General features: G+C 43.4%; 1 protein-coding gene and 2 pseudogenes across 7 annotated transcripts in view; all 3 read left to right on the top strand.

Annotated features, from left to right (window-relative positions):
• The window catches only part of MYO16 (myosin XVI), a 1,104,874-nt gene that overhangs the window by 1,051,711 nt on the left and 30,620 nt on the right, over positions 1-22,543 (top strand). The gene's annotated exons all lie outside the window — the stretch shown is intronic.
• Positions 11,995-12,112, top strand: LOC135052032 (5S ribosomal RNA; annotated as a pseudogene).
• On the top strand, positions 12,227-12,344 carry LOC135052931 (5S ribosomal RNA; annotated as a pseudogene).

The raw sequence follows: 22,543 nt of genomic DNA, 5'->3' as shown, positions 1-22,543 counted from the left end.
GGTCGACACAGACACAGACACGGACACTGACTTCAGTGTCGACGGTGAAGAAACAAACGTATTTTCCTTTAGGGCCACACGTTACATGTTAAGGGCAATGAAGGAGGTGTTACATATTTCTGATACTACAAGTACCACAAATAAGGGTATTATGTAGGGTGGGAATAATCTACTTGTAGTTTTTCCTGAATCAGATAAATTAAAGTGTGTGATGATACGTGGGTTTCCTCCGATGGAAAATTATTGGAGGTATACCTTTTCCCGCCAGAAGTGAGGGCGAGTTGGGAAACACACCTTAGGGTGGATAAGGCGCTCACACGCTTATAAAAACAAGTGGCGTTACCGTCTCCAGATACGGCCGCCCTCAAGGAGCCAGCTGATAGGAAGCTGAAAAATATCCTAAGAAGTATATACACACATACTGGTGTTATACTACGACCAGCAATCGCCTCAGCCTGGATGTGCAGCGCTGGGGGGGCTTGGTCGGATTTCCTGACTGAAAATATTGATACCCTTGTCAGGAACAATATTTTATTGACTATAGAGCATTTTAAGGATGCATTTCTATATATGCGAGATGCGCAGAGGGATATTTGCATTCTGGCATCAAGAGTAGATGTGATGTCCATATCTGCCAGACGATGTTTATAGACACGACAGTGGTCAGGTGATGCAGATTCCAGACGGCACATGGAAGTATTGCCGTATAAAGGGGCGGTCCATCGGACCTGGTGGCCATGGCAACAGCTGGAAAATCCACTTTTGTTACCCCAAGTCACATCTCAGCAGAAAAGGACACAGTCTTTTCAGTCTCAGTCCTTTCGTACCCATAAAGGCAGGCGGGCAAAAGGCCAGTCATATCTGCCCAGGGTTAGAGGAAAGGGAAGAAGACTGCAGCAGGCAGCCCATTCCCAGGAACAGAAGTCCTCCACAGCTTCTGCCAAGTCCGCAGCATGACGCTGGGGCCATACAAGCGGACTCAGGTGCGGTGGGGGGTCATCTCAAGAGTTTCAGCACGCAGTGGGCTCACTCGCAAGTGGACGCCTGGATCCTACACGTAGTATCCCAGGTGTACATTGGAAATTTGAGACGTCTTCCCCTCACAAGTTCCTGAAGTCTGCTTTACCAACGTCTCCCTCCGACAGGGAGGCAGTATTGGAAAAAAATTCACAGGCTGTATTCCCAGCACGTGATAATCAAAGTACCCCTCCTACAACAAGGGAAGGGGTATTATTCCACAATATATTGTGGTACTGAAGCCAAACGGCTCGGTCAGATCTAAAAGATTTGAACAACTACATACAAGGGTTCAAATCAAGATGGAGTCACTCAGAGCAGTGATAGCGAACCAGGACGATATGGTGTCACTGGATATCAGGGACGCTTACCTACAAGTCCAAATTTTGTCTTTCTCACCAAGGGTATCTCAGGTTCGTGGTACAGAACTGTCACTATCAGTTCAGACGCTGCCGTTTGGATTGTCCACGGCACCCCGGGTCTTTACCAAGGTAATGGCCGAAATGATGATTCTTCCTAAAAGAAATATGGACGCTTTCCTGATAAGGGCAAGGTCCAGAGAACAGTTGGCGGTCGGAGTAGCACTATCTCAAATAGTTCTACGACAGCACGAGTGGATTCTAAATATTCCAAAATCGCAGCTTTTTCCGACGACACGTCTAATGTTCCTAGGGATGATTCTGGACACAGTCCTGAAAAGGATGCTTTCTCCCGGAGAAGAAAGCCAGGGAGTTATCCGAGCTAGTCAGGAACCTCCTAAAACCAGGAAAAGTATCAGTGCATCATTGCACAAAGGGTCCTGTGAAAAATGGTGGTTTCTTACAAAGCGATCCCATTCGGTAGATTTCACGCAAGAACCTTTCAGTGGGATCTGCTGGGAAAATGGTCCGGATCGCATCTTCAGATGCATCAGCGGATAACCCTGTCTCCAAGGACAAGGGTGTTTCTTCTGCGGTGGCTGCAGAGTGCTCATCTATGAAAGGGCCGCAGATTCGGCATTCAGGACTGGGTCCTGGTGACCACGGATGCCAGCCTGAGTGGCTTGGGAGCAGTCACACAAGGAAAAAATTTCCAGGGAGTGTGATCAAGTCTGGAGACTTCTCTCCACATAAATATACTGGAGCTAAGGCCAATTTACAAGGCTCTAAGCTTAGCAAGACCTCTGCTTCAAGGTCAGCCGGTATTGATCCAGTGGGACAACATCACGGCAGTCGCCCACGAAAACAGGGCGGCACAAGAAGCAGGAGGGAAATGGCAGAAACTGCAAGGATTCTTCGCTGGGCGAAAAATCATGTGATAACACTCTCAGCAGTGTTAATTCCGGGAGTGGAAAACTGGGAAGCAGACTTCCTCAGCATAACCTCCACCCGGGAGAGTGGGGACTTCAGCGGGAAGTCTTCCACATGATTGTAAACCGTTGGGAAAAACCAAAGGTGGACATGATGGCGTCCCGCCTGAACAAAAAACTAGACAGATATTGCGCCAGGTCAAGGGACCCTCAGGCAATAGCGGTGGACGCTCTGGTAACACTGTGGGTGTACCAGTCATGGTATGTGTTCCCTCCTATGCATCTCATACAAAAAGTACTGAGAATCAAGGAGATGAGTAAGAATGATACTCGTGGTTCCGGATGGGTCAAGAAGGACTTGGTACCCGGAATTTCAAGAGATTCTCACGGAAGAACCGTGGCCTCTACCTTTAAGAAAGGACCTGCTCCAGCAGGGGCCTTGTCTGTTCCAAGACTTACCGCGGCTGCGTTTGACGGCATGGCAGTTGAACGCCGGATCCTGAAAGGGCATTCCAGATGAAGTCATCCCTACCCTGGTCGAAGCCAGGAAGGATGTAACCGCAAAACATTTTCACCGCAATTGGCGAAAATATGTTGCGTGGTGTGAGGCCAAGAAGGTCCCTACAGAGGAATTCCAACTGGGTCGTTTCCTACATTTCCTGAAAACAGGACTGTCTATGGGCCTAAAATTAGGGTCCATTAAGGTTCAAATTTCGACCCTGTCGAATTTATTCCAGAAAGAACTGGCTTCAGTGCCTGAAGTTCAGACGTTTGTAAAAGGGGTACTGCATATACAGCCTCCTTTTGTGCCTCCAGTGGCACCTTGGGATCTCAATGTTGTTTTGAGTTTCCTAAAGTCACATTGGTTTGATCCACTCACCACTGTGGACTTAAAATATTTCACATGGAAGGTGAAGATTCTATTAGCCCTGGCTTCAGCCAGGCGTGTGTCAGAATGACCGGCTTTATCATATAAAAGCCCTTACTTAATTTTTCATTCTGACGGGGCAGAATTGAGGACTCGTCCTCAATTTTTCCTTAAGGTGTTTTCTGTTTTTCACATGAACCAACCTATTGTGGTACCTGCGGCTACTAGGGACTTGGAGGACTCCAAGTTACTTGACGTTGTCAGGGCCCTGAAAATATATGTTTCCAGGACGACTGGAGTCAGAAAATCTGACTCGCTGTTTAGCCTGTATGCACCCTACAAGATGGGTGCTCCTGCTTCTAAACAGACGATTGCTCGCTGGATTTGTAGTACAATTCAGCTTGCTCATTCTGTGGCAGGCTTGCCACAGACAAAATCAGAAAAAGCCCATTCCACAAGGAAGTGGGCTCATCTTGGGCGACTGCCTGAGGGGTCTCGGCTTTACAACTTTGCTGAGCATTTAGTTGGTCAGGGGCAAACACGTTTGCAAAATTCTACAAATTTGATACCCTGGCTGAGGAGGACATGGAGTCTCTCATTCGGTGCTGCAGGGTCATCCGCACTCTCCCGCCCGTTTGGGAGCTTTGGTATAATCCCCATGGTCCTGACGGAGTCCCCAGCATCCACTTAGGACGTTAGAGAAAATAAGAATTTACTTACCGATAATTCTATTTCTCGTAGTCCGTAGTGGATGCTGGGCGCCCATCCCAAGTGCGGATTGTCTGCAATACTTGTACATAGTTATTGTTACAAAAAAATCAGGTTGTTATTGTTGTGAGCCGTCTGTTCAGAGGCTCCTACGTTTTGTCATACTGTTAACTGGGTTCAGATCACAAGTTGTACGGTGTGATTGGTGTGGCTGGTATGAGTCTTACCCGGGATTCAAGATCCTTCCTTATTGTGTACGCTCGTCCGGGCACAGTATCCTAACTGAGGCTTGGAGGAGGGTCATAGGGGGAGGAGCCAGTGCACACCACCTGATCCTAAAGCTTTATTTTTGTGCCCTGTCTCCTGCGGAGCCGCTAATCCCCATGGTCCTGACGGAGTCCCCAGCATCCACTACGGACTACGAGAAATAGAATTATCGGTAAGTAAATTCTTATTTTTTCTCCCCAAGATAAGATGTTCAGTAGGTGACCGCTGTAATGGCTTCCGCTGGTCTTATCTGTAAAGAAAATAGTTTGGAGTCATATTAAACATGCTGCATCATTTATTTCCTACCTAAGCAGAAGTAATACTTTTTCTCTGGATATTATTTTTCTCCACATGTAGCAATATATAAATGGACATGTAACACATAGCTACCACTTGCAGTTGTATTTGATGTGTTACATGTCAGTTTAAAGTTTGCCACATTTGTACAATAGACTAATGAACATATAAATATTACATGGAGATAAAATACATATATAAACCTCCACTAATTCTTCAATTAGCAATCTGATGAAACTAGGTCAGCTAGTGAAGTATCTAATTGTATTGTGCACCCTCTGATCGGAGATACCTGCTGCGATCCCTCCATGGTACATCTGGGGCATCCTTAATATTTGTGGGTACTCTCTGATCATGGCTGTTGTTGGGGGATAGCCCATGAATACTGAATGCTAAATCTGTCCCTTAGTAACTTTTGGAGGACTTTCAGAGTTTACATAGAGTTGAAAATAAAAATTGGAGATACATTGGATTTAACGGACAAAATTCTATAAATTAGATGGCACTTGGGTGGATTATCGACTGCTGTTGTTCTATATACTATAGAGACTAGTTGCTAATAAGACTAACTCCCACCTTATTATATACCTGTTCAGCATGTCTAAGCAATCGGGTAACAATAGTAGGAGATGGGACATTGCTGAGAGCTTGATCTCAGGTCCAGCATTGGACCTAGTCCTCAGATCTCATCAAACTGCTCCCTCTATACAGTACATATAGGTTACACGTACTGTATACTGATAAAGAATAAACCCTGCATTATACTTGCCCATACCTCCCAACATACCTGTCCCAAGAACCAGGACCCTATGTGTGCAAAAGGTGAGCGTATCTGATAAAGGGGCAGAGCCTAATGAGGAAAGGGGGTGGGGCCTTGCAGCGCCCCTATCTGCATTACTGTGAGGGCGTGCCTAGCACTCTCACAGATGCGGGACAGTTGGGAGGTATGTACCTTCCTGACATTCAGCTCCCAATAACCTGTGTATGTATTTTATTCTTTCATTAGGGAAGCACTTTATAGACGTTTCCTACAGTATAAAGTATACTTATTGTATGTTAGCGTAAGACACCGCCATTGTTAGTAGGTGTCTCTGGAAAATGCCTGTCTCTTTATTACTGAGCTAATGATAAACAGGGAACAGTATTATTACCTGCGCTGGAAGCTGGTGCCTTGGGGGCCCGCGCCTCTTATAAACGCCGTCTTTTACAACCTGATAAGTACAATGTAAATGTTGTTCTATATTTGTCCAATACACAAAGTGGCTGATACAGAGCTAAAAATCTGTGCATGGAGCATATGTTGCATGTTATCGCACTGCACATGTTCCATGACCAAGCATACACAGCTATGGCCAATTCAGAGTCATACCATCTCAGACGCATCACCAGTTGTGAAGAGTTGGTGGTGCTAGGCATTGTCCTATAGGCTTATAGAGGGAGTTATAATGCATTGCCGGCTATACAGAGCTGTGCGCACACCTAAGTACACCTGTTGTCTGACGGATCTTTTGTACCGGGTATAGTGCTGGCTCATATGCAGACTGATAATGAAGCTGGCTATAGTACCAAGCGTATGGATAGGGGCAGGGCGGTCACAAAGATATGTATAACTCTGCATATGGGATATTATTGGAATCAGTGGCCCAGTCTATGGTCAGTATACTGCTGTAATACAGGTAGGCAACTATGAGCCAAAGGAAACTGTTGGCATGCACCTTGCCACCGGTAGAGCCACCCAAAATATCCTAAGGATCCAGGTGACAGTGCATGCGTGACCTGAGCTCACACATGCTACAGCCACAGGACATTCAGTGCTGAGGCATCAGAGGAATCAGATTGAATGTCTATTTGCAATCTGCCACTCACATAGGAGGAAGCTGAGCTCTGAGGACCCATACCATTCCCATTAGGCCCATTATAATGAATGGGCCTGTTACAATAGACATACAGAAACTGGAGTTTCCACACATGTAACAGACCCATTACTGATAATGAATAGACAAAGATTAAAATCATCACAAAGATGTATCTGTAGCAGCTTATTGCAGAAAGTATTTTTTTTTCTGAAATCAAGTTTTGTAAAACCATCCTCTAAGGCTCCTGCTGTTCCCCTGACTGGTCTATCTACATCTCTTATCTCACTTGTTACTAAATGATTTATGTCACATGTAGTAATCCCATTTATCTGACCCATTATATTTCTGATCTGCCAAGCAAAAACTTATTTGTAAAAACATGAAAATAATACAGGTTGAGTATCCCTTATCCAAAATGCTTGGGACCAGAGGTATTTTGGATATCGGATTTTTCCGTATTTTGGAATAATTGCATACCATAATGAGATATCATGGCAATGGGACCTAAATCTAAGCACAGAATGCATTTATGTTTTATATGTACCTTATACACACAGCCTGAAGGTAATTTTAGCCAATATTTTTTATAACTTTGTGCATTAAACAAAGTGTGTCTACATTCACACAATTCATTTATGTTTCATATACACCTTATATACACAGTCTGAAGGTAATTTAATACAATATTTTTAATAACTGTGTGTATTAAACAAAGTTTGTGTATATTGAGCCATCAGAAAACAAATGTTTCACTATCTCACTCTCGCTCAAAAAAGTCCGTATTTCGGAATATTCCGTATTTCGGATATTTGGATATGGGATACTCAACCTGTACTTACAGGGACAGTCAGTGTCCTTATCCCTGGACAGGAGAGGGCCGGCGTACCTCTTCCTCTTCTCTCCTGTCATTGGAGAATGGACAGTGCATATTTTAAATTAGATTTATTTTAGTACAGATATATAATCATATAATAGTATAGTATTTTTGTATGAACATGTAAATATTTATAAGGTTTCACTATCAGTTTATTGTTGTATACTATGGGGGTACCCAATTAGCCATGATAATGCAGTTTTGCAATATTTTATTGTATTTGCGATAACTTGGTATCCAATTAGCTACAAAAAGTTATAGGCTAAAAGTCTCTGTAGGGTTTATCTTAAATTTCTCTTCACCATCTCTGAGCAGGGGATAAGTAGTGCAAAATCCCTATTTTAAGGTAAAGTGTCAGGATTTGGTTTAGAACTCCTGGGACACCCCCATGAATGACAAATCAAGTACAGGTTGAGTATCCCATATCCAAATATTCCGAAATACGGAATATTCCGAAATACGGACTTTTTTGAGTGAGAGTGAGATAGTGTAACCTTTGTTTTTTAATGGCTCAATGTATACAAACTTTGTTTAATACACAAAGTTATTAAAAATATTGTATTAAATGACCTTCAGGCTGTGTGTATAATGAGTATATGAAACATAAATGAATTGTGTGAATGTAGACACACTTTGTTTAATGCACAAAGTTATAAAAAATATTGTCTAAAATTACTTTCAGGCTGTGTGTATAAGGTTTATATGAAACATAAATGCATTCTGTGCTTAGATTTAGGTCCCATCGCCATGATATCTCATTATGGTATGCAATTATTCCAAAATACGGAAAAATCCCATATCCAAAATACCTCTGGTCCCAAGCATTTTGGATAAGGGATACTCAACCTGTACTTAGATATTTTCAATTATTTTTAATTGGCCAACAATGACATATTTTCGTGGTCAAAAATGCTAATTTATGGAAATTAGGGTACAAGGTATGGGACAGGAATATTGGGGCACGTTATGAGTGTATCACGTGTTTTTAGAATTGCAGATGGGAGTAATCGGTCAGTTTAAAAATTTTTTTAAATCCTCTAAAATGACCCAAAAATATACTTAATACCCATTTTTATATACCCCAGATTTAATGAGAGCACATATTTTGCTAAACAAAAAAAAGCTTTCTCTAATTTTTTTACATTTAAAAAAAATACATATAACAGCTAATTGACCCAATTTAATTATACCAAATAGTGTTATTATGGCCACTTATAGACTTCTATAATAATTTCCTACTGTATATTAGTTTGGCTTTTTAGGAGTACAGGCAGATTTTCCCATTTTCTCCTATACTTATCTTTTGCCATCTAGATTTATTGCGCACATCCATTTATCTCCATTTTGGAATAGGATGGGTGCAATAAATGGGAGCGCACAGGCTGCAATAAGCTGATTTTTTGGAGATAGGTGCGATAACTTTAGCCGCAAGTGTTGTATAACCTCTAGCTCATCTTCCTACTCAGTGGTAATGAGACCTCCAGAGGTGAGTGGGATGCACAGGGCAGTGGTGAGGAGATGGCACACAGGTGAAGGCAGGGCCGGCTCTACCATTAGGCAGCTTTAGGCGGCTGCCTAGGGGCGCCGGCTCCTGGAGGGCACCACTAAATTCATCTAGCAAAAAACTGAAGGATGACTCTGTGTGCGGCCTCCTCCTTACACTGTGCTGGCTGCTGCTGCAGGTCTAATCAGGTGCAGCCATCGCTATCAGGCTGTACCACAGAGTGCCTCAGCACTTCCTCCGTGCTAACATCATGTCATATGAAGGCACATAGGAGGCGGATGTAACTATGGCTTCCCAAGGGGCACCCCCACGGCCGCTCCTCATAGTCCTGATGCAGGTCCCTGGATCCTGACTCTCCAGCAGCAAGCAGAACCTGACTACATGTCTGCACCTGCAGCATCGCTGTAATGCTGCTGCCGCCTGTAAGAGGAGCCATACCAATTATGAGGGAAAACAAGGAAACAACTATTAGGTAAGTAACCCATGGGGGTTTCTGCAGGACCACAGACAGTACACATCTTACAGCCTGATGGGTGGTTTGCACTTGTAAACAGCATAATAGGGAAACACAGGCACTGGGGTACAATACAGTACATATGGAGGAGGGGGGGGGCAGTAATTAACTTACAGATGGGGGGATGGAACACAATAAGGAGCATGCACATATATGTATATATGTATATAATGCCGTATGTATGTATACACATACAATTAAATATCCCACCAGCCCCCATAAACAGATGCAGTGTATAATAGATAGATAGATAGATAATTATCCCAGCACTCAGCAATAAAAATTAAATTGGCCTCAGTGTCCTATACAATTGCCCACATGCCAGCTAGCATGTATACATAGGCAGAAAGAACGGTCATCACTCAAGGATTTGAAAGTAAAAGTACTGTATATTGTGAACAAAGTCACGAAAATATACTTTTTCACTAAAAGTCCTTGAGTGTTGTATCTTCTTTCTGTATATGTATAATAATGCAATATGGGAAGAAAACAAGAGAAAGACAAAATAACCTTGTGTGGAAGCACTCTTTGGTTAAATATGAAAAAAATGTGTGAAAAAAATGGATAGTAGAGGGGAGGACCCTTTCGAGTCCTACCTCTACGGACTTGGATAAAACTTGACTTTTAATGATTAACTATAAAAATTCACTGGAGGTGAACAAAAAATGATGATAAAAATCTAGATTGCCATTGTACCAAATATGGTTCTAGATATGGCAGGTGAAAATATTATTGTGATTGTTGTATAATTGTTTGAGGAGAACAATATATACAGGTCACAGGTCACAGAGAGGATCGGAATGTAAGGTAAGCTTGGAAGAAAGTGAGGGGGGGAAAGGAAGGAAGAGAAGAAGGGGGGAGGGGGGGGAAAGAAGAGGGGAGGAAAAAGGGAACAGGAAAGGTGAGATATGAAAGAAAATTAAGCAGGTAATGATTGATGGGTGAGACGGGAACGGAAAGAAACGGAGATAGTGAAATCTGAGAAAGAATAATTTTTGGTAAATTCCAAGGTGAATGATGCCCTTGCTACCTTGAATTAAAGAAAGACACTATAGTTAATGTATTCGTTGAGACCCTTTGGCATGAGGGTATCCAATCGGAAGATCCATTCTGATTCTTTCTTTTGTAGAGCTTCATTAATATCCCCTCCTCTTAGTCCCAATTTGACATGTTCCCCAAAAAAATGTTTTTTCCAACAAAATGTTTTTCCAATTCTTTTTCAAAAGATTTTTTTACATATATACATACATAATTTTCATAATTTCATATTTTTCAATTTTTACCCAGGTTCATGCTGTGTTTTATAATTCATAATTCCATACTATTAAAACAACATGTCCCAGGTTCATCAAATCATTACAAATAGGCCATCTGCCCTGACTGATTTGTCCGCAATACCTTAGCTTTTGCACATTTATTTAACATATTGATTCCACCTTCCAATGTCCAATCCTCCCTCACCACCTTCCAATCAATCTCATCAATGCTTCTATTAAGCCGAACTGCATCATATTAAATCACAAATAACTCCCAAACACACGATTGGTCCGCATATCCTATTTATATGGAGACCAGGCGAATAGAGAACACGGGGCTTCCGTGAACAAGCCTAGCTCACAGGTGAAACGTACGTCGGGAATTTGACGTCCATTCAGTGACGTCACTGCGGCTTCGCCCTCTCCGGAACGGGCGGCCGCACGGTCACAGAACACGGAGCACGGTCACGATCTTCAATCAAGTTACAGCCACCGGCCGCCGGGATATCTACATCACTGGAAGTGGTAACTTTAAACATTGTGTCTGTTTTCAAGCAGCGCTTCAGACCCCAACATTGGGTCTAACAACTCCAGTGCCTGCTCCGTACTCATACTTAGGAATGAACCTATTAACAGTCAATTAGGAATTGTATTGCAAGATACTATCTTTTCCACCCAGGGACTAAAGACTTTCATCTTTGCTGCTCCCGTTTAATTTCATGTAACATAATCCATTATATCATCGGCTATTTACAGCAGGCAAATATAATAGGAAGTGGTAACTTCAAACATTGTGTCTGTTTCAAAACAGCACACCAGACCCCCTTATTGGGTCTAATAATCCCAGTGCCTGCTTTGCAACTATATTTAGGAATGAACCTATTAACAGTTAATTGGGAATTGCATTGCTAGCCATTATATATTTGTTTAACACAAGGATATAATGAATTTTTCTCTGCTGTTTTCCATTCAGTATATTCTATCATAATATTGGCTATCCACAGCAGGAAAACCTATCAGATAGTTACATTCATTACAGCAGCAAACCTGTATGTTTTAAATAAGTAGACCATCTTGCTGCAGGATCATCCAGGAACTAATTTGCTGGTCAATAGCAGCACCCTTGACCCCTATAGCGGGTCTAATAACTTTAGAGCCTGCTCCTTAATTATCATTTTCTAGGATTAATCCTAATTAATAGGAAATTGGGTATCACACAGCAATTTCCTATTCTTCAACACAGGGGCATAAGAATTTTCTTTGGAGCTCCTATCCAACCTATAGCCCATCAGTTCAACAACAGATCAGTATATGTTGCTTTGATCTTTCGCCCCCCTTTTTTTCTGGTACTCTCTCATCTGGCTGATGGTGGCCCTGGATGCGGACATTGTGCTTATACCCAGATTAAATCACCGTCACTACAGACAGTAGAAATACCTTTTACACACACTCTCACTTCTGGACATTTATGACTGGGACCTACAATCCCTTTTTCCAATTTACACAGAAAGTAGAATTGTGTTCACTCATTTCTTGAATCAATCGGCACACAGCCATATTATCCTGAATGCGCCCGATCATGTCCGATCTTGGAAGCTAAGCAGGTATTGCCTGGTCAGTACATGGATGGGAGACCTCCAGGGAATACTAGGTGCTGTGGGCCATTTTTTCAGGAGACCTTTACATTATATCAATTATTCCCTCATATTCTTATATTCTTTCTGCTGAATACATAGGCCATTTTTCTAAAAATCACTAGTGATTCTTGATACAATCAGCCCACGGCCATACTATCCTGAATGCGCCTGATCACGTCTGATCTTGGAAGCTAAGCAGGTATGGCCTGGTCAGTACGTGGATGGGAGACCTCCAGGGAATACTAGGTGCTGTGGGCCTTTTTCCTTTAGGAAATCCTCATATCACTTTCTTCCAAGCTTACCTTACATTCCGATCCTCTCTGTGACCTGTGACCTGTATATATTGTTCTCCTCAAACAATTATACAAAAATCACAATAATATTTTCACCTGCCATCTAGATTTTTATCATCATTTTTTGTTCACCTCCAGTGATTTTTTATAGTTAATCATTAAAAGTCAAGTTTTATCCAAGTCCATAGAGGTAGGACTCGAAAGGGTCCTCCCCTCTACTATCCATTTTTTTCACACATTTTTTTCATATTTAACCAAAGAGTGCTTCCACACAAGGTTATTTTGTCTTTCTCTTGTTTTCTTCCTGTAGGCTAACTACAAAATCCATGGGAGCACCGCCAAAACTTAGGACTATTTATGATTTACAATAATAGTCAGTATTTTGGTACTTTATAGATATTTTCTCTTTTATTCATAACACTTATTTTCCAAGCTGGTGCAGATCCACAACTTTGTTTTCATAATAATGCAATATACCTTAGTTCACCTAGTGGCCACCTACATCTCCCCTCCGAAAGGTGGGGGGGTTTACAGGTTAGGGGGCGCTAGACTGGAGATTTGCCTAGGGTGCATAGAGACCTTGCACCGGCCCTGGGTGAAGGTATATGTTTCACATGTCAACACTGACAGAATGCCGACATTGTCATAATATCAACATTGAAAATGTAGACAGAATGTTGACAACCAATTTTAGGGTTATGTTTAGGCTGCAGTCAGGGTTCAGGTTATTCGATAAGACCCCTTTCACACCGGCAATGCCGGATCCCACCGGGGAATTGGAAATGGGTCCTTCCCAGGTGAGATCCGGCATTGGACCCTAACAGCTGGCTTCCCGACCCAGCAATATGCCGGCTCGATACCGGGTTATTTGTGCGGTATGAAAGGGGTATTACTCTATTGAAAACCAGATTGTCAACATGCTAACTCACAATGTCGACATACTGGCACTATCAACATTATGCTAGTGCCGACATTTTCCTTTTCAAGATCCCAATCTGACCATGTCAATATTTAGGTTATAGAAGTTTCCTACAGTATAAAGTATACTTATTGTGTGTTAGCGTAAGACACCACCATTGTTAGAAGGTGCCTCTGTAAGATGCCTGTCTCTTTATTACTGAGCTAATAAGCAGGGAACAGTATTATTACCTGCTCGGGAAGAGTCTGCTGGTGTTTGCTTTCCCTCCTCCGATGTCATCAGCCGTCTTTTCCTAGCACCTGATAAGTACAATGTAAATGTTATTCCATATTTGCTCCTACACACATAGGGGCTGATGCAGAGCTGAAGTCTGTGTGTGGAGCATATGTTGCATGTTATCGCTCTGCACATGTTCCATGACCAAGCATACACAGCTATGGCCAATGCAGAGTCATACCATCTCAGACGCATAGCCACATGTGTAGAGTTGGTGGCGCTAGGCATTCTCCTGTAGACTCATACAGGGAGTTACAAAGCATTGTGGGTTATACACCTAAGTACACCTGTTGTCTGCCGGATCTTATGTACCAGGTATAGGACTTGCTTACATGCAGACTGATGATGATGATGATGCTGGTATGCCAGGTACTGTATAGGGCTACATCACATGCAGACTGATGATGCCAGTGTGCCAGGTGTAGGGCAGGTCACATGCAGACTGATAATGATGCTGGCATACCAGGTATAGGGCTGGCTCATGTGCAGACTGATAATGATGCCAGTTTTGGACTGTGTTGCAGAGAGGGCAGGGGGACAGGTACTTTTTACCAGGGCCTGTTGGAGGAGCCCTAAAGGAGTCCTTGGTCCAGAGAGAACTGACTGCCGCTGCAGCATCATCTCTCCCCAGCCCAGCACATGCCGTCCAGAGCTGTGTGCTGAGCTGGGGAGAGAGTCTGCTGAAGCAGCTGTCAATCCGCTTTGCGGCTGCACGGAGATCATAATTTTTTTATTTTATTTTTTAAGGAGAGGGTCTGACTACGCCTCCTCCTCTGACCATGCCCCTTCTTGTACCAGGGCCTGGCAGACCTGTCAGTGCCCCTGGTTGTGGTACTACGCGTATGGATAGGGAAAGTGTGGTCACAGATACGTGTATAACTCTGCATATGAGATATTACTGGTATCAGTGATCCAGCCTACAGTCACCATACTGCTGTGTCCCTGTCACTTACTGTTACTGGTAAGTGCACTTATGGAGCAGGGTGAGATTCTGACCTGTGAGACATCTGCAGCATCTGAGCCAAGTAGTGGAGCTGATATGACTCCGGCTAAGGACAAGTGCGCACATGCATTCATTATGGATTTAGTACAAGTTCTTTACATCTAATAATGGTGCTGTATTGCTGATCATCAGATAATGTGACTTAGTGGAACTACATGCATGTTTTATGTAGAGATGTGCACCGGAAATTTTTCGGGTTTTGTGTTTTGGTTTTGGGTTCGGTTCCGCGGCCGTGTTTTGGGTTCGAACGCGTTTTGGCAAAACCTCACCGAATTTTTTTTGTCGGATTCGGGTGTGTTTTGGATTCGGGTGTTTTTTTTTTCAAAAAACCCTAAAAAACAGCTTAAATCATAGAATTTGGGGGTCATTTTGATCCCAAAGTATTATTGACCTCAATAACCATAATTTCCACTTATTTTCAGTCTATTCTGAACACCTCACACCTCACAATATTATTTTTAGTCCTAAAATTTGCACCGAGGTCGCTGGATGACTAAGCTCAGCGACCCAAGTGACCGACACAAACACCTGGCCCATCTAGGAGTGGCACTGCAGTGTCACGCAGGATGGCCCTTCCAAAAAACACTCCCCAAACAGCACATGACGCAAAGAAAAAAAGAGGCGCAATGAGGTAGCTGTGTGACTAAGCTCAGCGACCCAAGTGGCCGACACAAACACCTGGCCCATCTAGGAGTGGCACTGCAGTGTCAGGCAGGATGGCCCTTCCAAAAAATACTCCCCAAACAGCACATGATGCAAAGAAGAAAAAAAAGAGGCGCAATGAGGTAGCTGTGTGAGTAAGCTAAGCGACCCTAGTGGCCGACACAAACACCTGGCCCATCTAGGAGTGGCACTGCAGTGTCACGCAGGATGGCCCTTCCAAAAAACACTCCCCAAACAGCACATGACGCAAAGAAAAATGAAAGAAAAAAGAGGTGCAAGATGGAATTGTCCTTGGGCCCTCCCACCCACCCTTATGTTGTATAAACAGGACATGCACACTTTAACCAACCCATCATTTCAGTGACAGGGTCTGCCACACGACTGTGACTGAAATGACGGGTTGGTTTGGACTCCCACCAAAAAAGAAGCAATTAATCTCTCCTTGCACAAACTGGCTCTACAGAGGCAAGATGTCCACCTCATAATCATCCTCCGATTCATCACCGTGTACATCCCCCTCCTCACAGATTATCAATTCGTCCCCACTGGAATCCACCATCACAGCTCCCTGTGTACTTTGTGGAGGCAATTGCTGCTGGTGAATGTCTCCATGGAGGAATTGATTATAATTCATTTTAATGAACATCATCTTCTCCACATTTTCTGGAAGTAACCTCGTACGCCGATTGCTGACAAGGTGAGCGGCGGCACTAAACACTCTTTTGGAGTACACACTTGTGGGAGGGCAACTTAGGTAGAATAAAGCCAGTTTGTGCAAGGGCCTCCAAATTGCCTCTTTTTCCTGCCAGTATACGTACGGACTGTCTGACGTGCCTACTTGGATGCGGTCACTCATATAATCCTCCACCATTCTTTCAATGGTGAGAGAATCATATGCAGTGACAGTAGACGACATGTCCGTAATCGTTGTCAGGTCCTTCAGTCCGGACCAGATGTCAGCATCAGCAGCCGCTCCAGACTGCCCTGCATCACCGCCAGCGGGTGGGCTCGGAATTCTGAGCCTTTTCCTCGCACCCCCAGTTGCGGGAGAATGTGAAGGAGGAGATGTTGACAGGTCGCGTTCCGCTTGACTTGACAATTTTCTCACCAGCAGTTCTTTGAACCCCTGCAGACTTGTGTCTGCCGGAAAGAGAGATACAACGTAGGTTTTAAATCTAGGATCGAGCACGGTGGCCAAAATGTAGTGCTCTGATTTCAACAGATTGACCACCCGTGAATCCTTGTTAAGCGAATTAAGGGCTCCATCCACAAGTCCCACATGCCTAGCGGAATCGCTCAGTGTTAGCTCCTCCTTCAATGTCTCCAGCTTCTTCTGCAAAAGCCTGATGAGGGGAATGACCTGACTCAGGCTGGCAGTGTCTGAACTGACTTCACGTGTGGCAAGTTCAAAAGGTTGCAGAACCTTGCACAACGTTGAAATCATTCTCCACTGCGCTTAAGACAGGTGCATTCCACCTCCTATATCGTGGTCAGTTGTATAGGCTTGAATGGCCTTTTGCTGCTCCTCCAACCTCTGAAGCATATAGAGGGTTGAATTCCACCTCGTTACCACTTCTTGCTTCAGATGATGGCAGGGCAGGTTCAGGCGTTTTTGGTGTTGCTCCAGTCTTCTGTACGTGGTGCCTGTACGCCGAAAGTGTCCCGCAATTCTTCTGGCCACCGACAGCATCTCTTGCACGCCCCTCTCGTTTTTTAAATAATTCTGCACCACCAAATTCAAGGTATGTGCAAAACATGGGACGTGCTGGAATTTGCCCATATTTAATGCACACACAATATTGCTGGCGTTGTCCGATGCCACAAATCCACAGGAGAGTCCAATTGGGGTAAGCCATTCTGCGATGATCTTCCTCAGTTGCCGTAAGAGGTTTTTAGCTGTGTGCGTATTCTGGAAAGCGTTTGCGAGATGCTGCTACTGGTGCCGCCGCTGCTGTTCTTGCGGCGGGAGTCAATACATCTACCCAGTGGGCTGTCACAGTCATATAGTCCTGAGTCTGCCCTGCTCCACTTGTCCACATGTCCGTGGTTAAGTGGACATTGGGTACAACTGCATTTTTTAGGACACTGGTGAGTCTTTTTCTGAGGTCTGTGTACATTTTCGGTATCGCCTGCCTAGAGAAATAGAACCTAGATGGTATTTGGTACCGGGGACACAGTACCTCAATCAAGTCTATAGTTGGCTCTGCAGTAATGATGGATACCGGAACCACGTTTCTCACCGCCCAGGATGCCAAGGCCTCAGTTATCCGCTTTGCAGCAGGATGACTGCTGTGATATTTCATCTTCCTCGCAAAGGACTGTTGGACAGTCAATTGCTTGGTGGAAGTAGTAAAAGTCGTCTTACGACTTCCCCTCTGGGATGACCATCGACTCCCAGCAGCAACAACAGCAGCGCCAGCAGCAGTAGGCGTTACACGCAAGGATGCATCGGAGGAATCCCAGGAAGGAGAGGACTCGTCAGAATTGCCAGTGACATGGCCTGCAGGACTATTGGCATTCCTGGGGAAGGAGGAAATTGACACTGAGGGAGTTGGTGGGGTGGTTTGCGTGAGCTTGGTTACAAGAGGAAGGGATTTACTGGTCAGTGGACTGCTTCCGCTGTCGCCCAAAGTTTTTGAACTTGTCACTGACTTATGATGAATGCGCTGCAGGTGACGTATAAGGGAGGATGTTCCGAGGTGGTTAACGTCCTTACCCCTACTTATTACAGCTTGACAAAGGCAGCACACGGCTTGACAAATGTTGTCCGCATTTCTGTTGAAATACTTCCACACCGAAGAGCTGATTTTTTTGGTATTTTCACCAGGCATGTCAATGGCCATATTCCTCCCACGGACAACAGGTGTCTCCCCGGGTGCCTGACTTAAACAAACCACCTCACCATCAGAATCCTCCTGGTCAATTTCCTCCCCAGCGCCAGCAACACCCATATCCTCCTCATCCTGGTGTACTTCAACACTGACATCTTCAATCTGACTATCAGGAACTGGACTGCGGGTGCTCCTTCCAGCACTTGCAGGGGGCGTGCAAATGGTGGAAGGCGCATGCTCTTCACGTCCAGTGTTGGGAAGGTCAGGCATCGCAACCGACACAATTGGACTCCTTGTGGATTTGTGATTTCAAAGAACGCACAGTTCTTTGCTGTGCTTTTGCCAGCTTAAGTCTTTTCATTTTTCCATCCTCATGTGAAGCTGAACCACTAGCCATGAACATAGGCCAGGGCCTCAGCCGTTCCTTGCCACTCCGTGTGGTAAATGGCATATTGGCAAGTTTACGCTTCTCCTCCGACCATTTTATTTTAGATTTTTGAGTCCTTTTTTTACTGATATTTGGTGTTTTGGATTTTACATGCTCTGTACTATGACATTGGGCATCGGCCTTGGCAGACGACGTTGATGGCATTTCATCGTCTCGGCCATGACTAGTGGCAGCAGCTTCAGCACGAGGTGGAAGTCGATCTTGATCTTTCCCTATTTTTGGAACCTCAACATTTTTGTTCTCCATATTTTAATAGGCACAACTAAAAGGCACCTCAGGTAAACAATGGAGATGGATGGATACTAGTATACTTATGGATGACGAGTGACTGACGACACAGAGGTAGCTACAGCCGTGGACTACCGTACTGCGTCTGCTAGTATAGACTGGATGATAATGATATAAAAAATATATATATATATCACTACTGCAGGACAGGTATATATTATATAATGACGGACCTGCTGGACACTGTCAGCAGACTCCTAAACTACTAGTATGAAGAAGATAGGGAAAAAAAAAACCACCACAGGTAGGTATACAATTATGGACGAGCACTGCCGACACAGAGGTAGCTACAGCCGTGGACTACCGTACTGCGTCTGCTAGTATAGACTGGATGATAATGATATAAAATATATATATATATCACTACTGCAGGACAGGTATATATTATATAATGACGGACCTGCTGTACACTGTCAGCAGACGCCTAAACTACTAGTATGAAGAAGATAGAAAAAAAAACCCACCACAGGTTGGTATACAATTATGGACGAGCGACTGCCGACACAGAGGTAGCTACAGCCGTGGACTACCGTACTGCGTCTGCTAGTATAGACTGGATGATAATGATATAAAAAATATATATATATATCACTACTGCAGGACAGGTATATATTATATAATGACGGACCTGCTGGACACTGTCAGCAGACTCCTAAACTACTAGTATGAGGAAGATAGAAAAAAAAAACCCACCACAGGTAGGTATACAATTATGGACGAGCGACTGCCGACACAGAGGTAGCTACAGCCGTGGACTACCGTACTGCGTCTGCTAGTATAGACTGGATGATAATGATATAAAAAATATATATATATCACTACTGCAGGACAGGTATATATTATATAATGACGGACCTGCTGGACACTGTCAGCAGACTCCTAAACTACTAGTATGAAGAAGATAGAAAAAAAAACCCCACCACAGGTAGGTATACAATTATGGACGAGCACTGCCGACACAGAGGTAGCTACAGCCGTGGACTACCGTACTGCGTCTGCTAGTATAGACTGGATGATAATGATATAAAAAATATATATATATCACTACTGCAGGACAGGTATATATTATATAATGACGGACCTGCTGGACACTGTCAGCAGACTCCTAAACTACTAGTATGAAGAAGATAGAAAAAAAACCCCACCACAGGTAGGTATACAATTATGGACGAGCGACTGCCGACACAGAGGTAGCTACAGCCGTGGACTACCGTACTGCGTCTGCTAGTATAGACTGGATGATAATGATATAAAAAATATATATATATCACTACTGCAGGACAGGTATATATTATATAATGACGGACCTGCTGGACACTGTCAGCAGACTCCTAAACTACTAGTATGAAGAAGATAGAAAAAAAAAAACCACCACTGGTAGGTATACAATTATGGACGAGCACTGCCGACACAGAGGTAGCTACAGCCGTGGACTACCGTACTGCGTCTGCTAGTATAGACTGGATGATAATGATATAAAAAATATATATATATCACTACTGCAGGACAGGTATATATTATATAATGACGGACCTGCTGGACACTGTCAGCAGACTCCTAAACTACTAGTATGAAGAAAATAGGAAAAAAAAAACCACCACAGGTAGGTATACAATTATGGACGAGCACTGCCGACACAGAGGTAGCTACAGCCGTGGACTACCGTACTGCGTCTGCTAGTATAGACTGGATGATAATGATATAAAAAATATATATATATCACTACTGCAGGACAGGTATATATTATATAATGACGGACCTGCTGGACACTGTCAGCAGACGCCTAAACTACTAGTATGAAGAAGATAGAAAAAAAAACCCACCACAGGTTGGTATACAATTATGGACGAGCGACTGCCGACACAGAGGTAGCTACAGCCGTGGACTACCGTACTGCGTCTGCTAGTATAGACTGGATGATAATGATATAAAAAATATATATATATCACTACTGCAGGACAGGTATATATTATATAATGACGGACCTGCTGGACACTGTCAGCAGACTCCTAAACTACTAGTATGAAGAAGATAGAAAAAAAAAACCCACCACAGGTAGGTATACAATTATGGACGAGCGACTGCCGACACAGAGGTAGCTACAGCCGTGGACTACCGTACTGCGTCTGCTAGTATAGACTGGATGATAATGATATAAAAAATATATATATATCACTACTGCAGGCCAGGTATATATTATATAATGACGGACCTGCTGGACACTGTCAGCAGACTCCTAAACTACTAGTATGAAGAAGATAGAAAAAAAAAACCCACCACAGGTAGGTATACAATTATGGACGAGCACTGCCGACACAGAGGTAGCTACAGCCGTGGACTACCGTACTGCGTCTGCTAGTATAGACTGGATGATAATGATATAAAAAATATATATATATCACTACTGCAGGACAGGTATATATTATATAATGACGGACCTGCTGGACACTGTCAGCAGACTCCTAAACTACTAGTATGAAGAAGATAGAAAAAAAACCCCACCACAGGTAGGTATACAATTATGGACGAGCGACTGCCGACACAGAGGTAGCTACAGCCGTGGACTACCGTACTGCGTCTGCTAGTATAGACTGGATGATAATGATATAAAAAATATATATATATCACTACTGCAGGACAGGTATATATTATATAATGACGGACCTGCTGGACACTGTCAGCAGACTCCTAAACTACTAGTATGAAGAAGATAGAAAAAAAAAAACCACCACAGGTAGGTATACAATTATGGACGAGCACTGCCGACACAGAGGTAGCTACAGCCGTGGACTACCGTACTGCGTCTGCTAGTATAGACTGGATGATAATGATATAAAAAATATATATATATCACTACTGCAGGACAGGTATATATTATATAATGAAGGACCTGCTGGACACTGTCAGCAGACTCCTAAACTACTAGTATGAAGAAGATAGAAAAAAAAAACACCACAGGTAGGTATACAATTATGGACGAGCACTGCCGACACTGAGGTAGCTACAGCCGTGGACTACCGTACTGCGTCTGCTAGTATAGACTGGATGATAATGATATAAAAAATATGTATATATCACTACTGCAGGACAGGTATATATTATATAATGAAGGACCTGCTGGACACTGTCAGCAGACTCCTAAACTACTAGTATGAAGAAGATAGAAAAAAAAAACACCACAGGTAGGTATACAATTATGGACGAGCACTGCCGACACAGAGGTAGCTACAGCCGTGGACTACCGTACTGCGTCTGCTAGTATAGACTGGATGATAATGATATAAAAAATATATATATATCACTACTGCAGGACAGGTATATATTATATAATGACGGACCTGCTGGACACTGTCAGCAGACTCCTAAAGTACTAGTATGAAGAAGATAGAAAAAAAAAACCACCACAGGTAGGTATACAATTATGGACGAGCACTGCCGACACAGAGGTAGCTACAGTCGTGGACTACCGTACTGCGTCTGCTAGTATAGACTGGATGATAATGATATAAAAAATATATATATATATCACTACTGCAGGACAGGTATATATTATATAATGACGGACCTGCTGGACACTGTCAGCAGACTCCTAAACTACTAGTATGAAGAAGATAGAAAAAAAAAAACCCACCACAGGTAGGAATACAATTATGGACGAGCACTGCCGACACAGAGGTAGCTACAGCCGTGGACTACCGTACTGCGTCTGCTAGTACAGGTTGAGTATCCCATATCC

The sequence above is a fragment of the Pseudophryne corroboree genome, chromosome 2, assembly GCF_028390025.1.
Source record: "Pseudophryne corroboree isolate aPseCor3 chromosome 2, aPseCor3.hap2, whole genome shotgun sequence".
In the NCBI taxonomy this organism is placed as follows: Eukaryota; Metazoa; Chordata; class Amphibia; order Anura; family Myobatrachidae; genus Pseudophryne; species Pseudophryne corroboree.
Note: the sequence above shows the minus strand (reverse complement) of the source record. Positions and strands in the feature narration are given on the sequence as shown.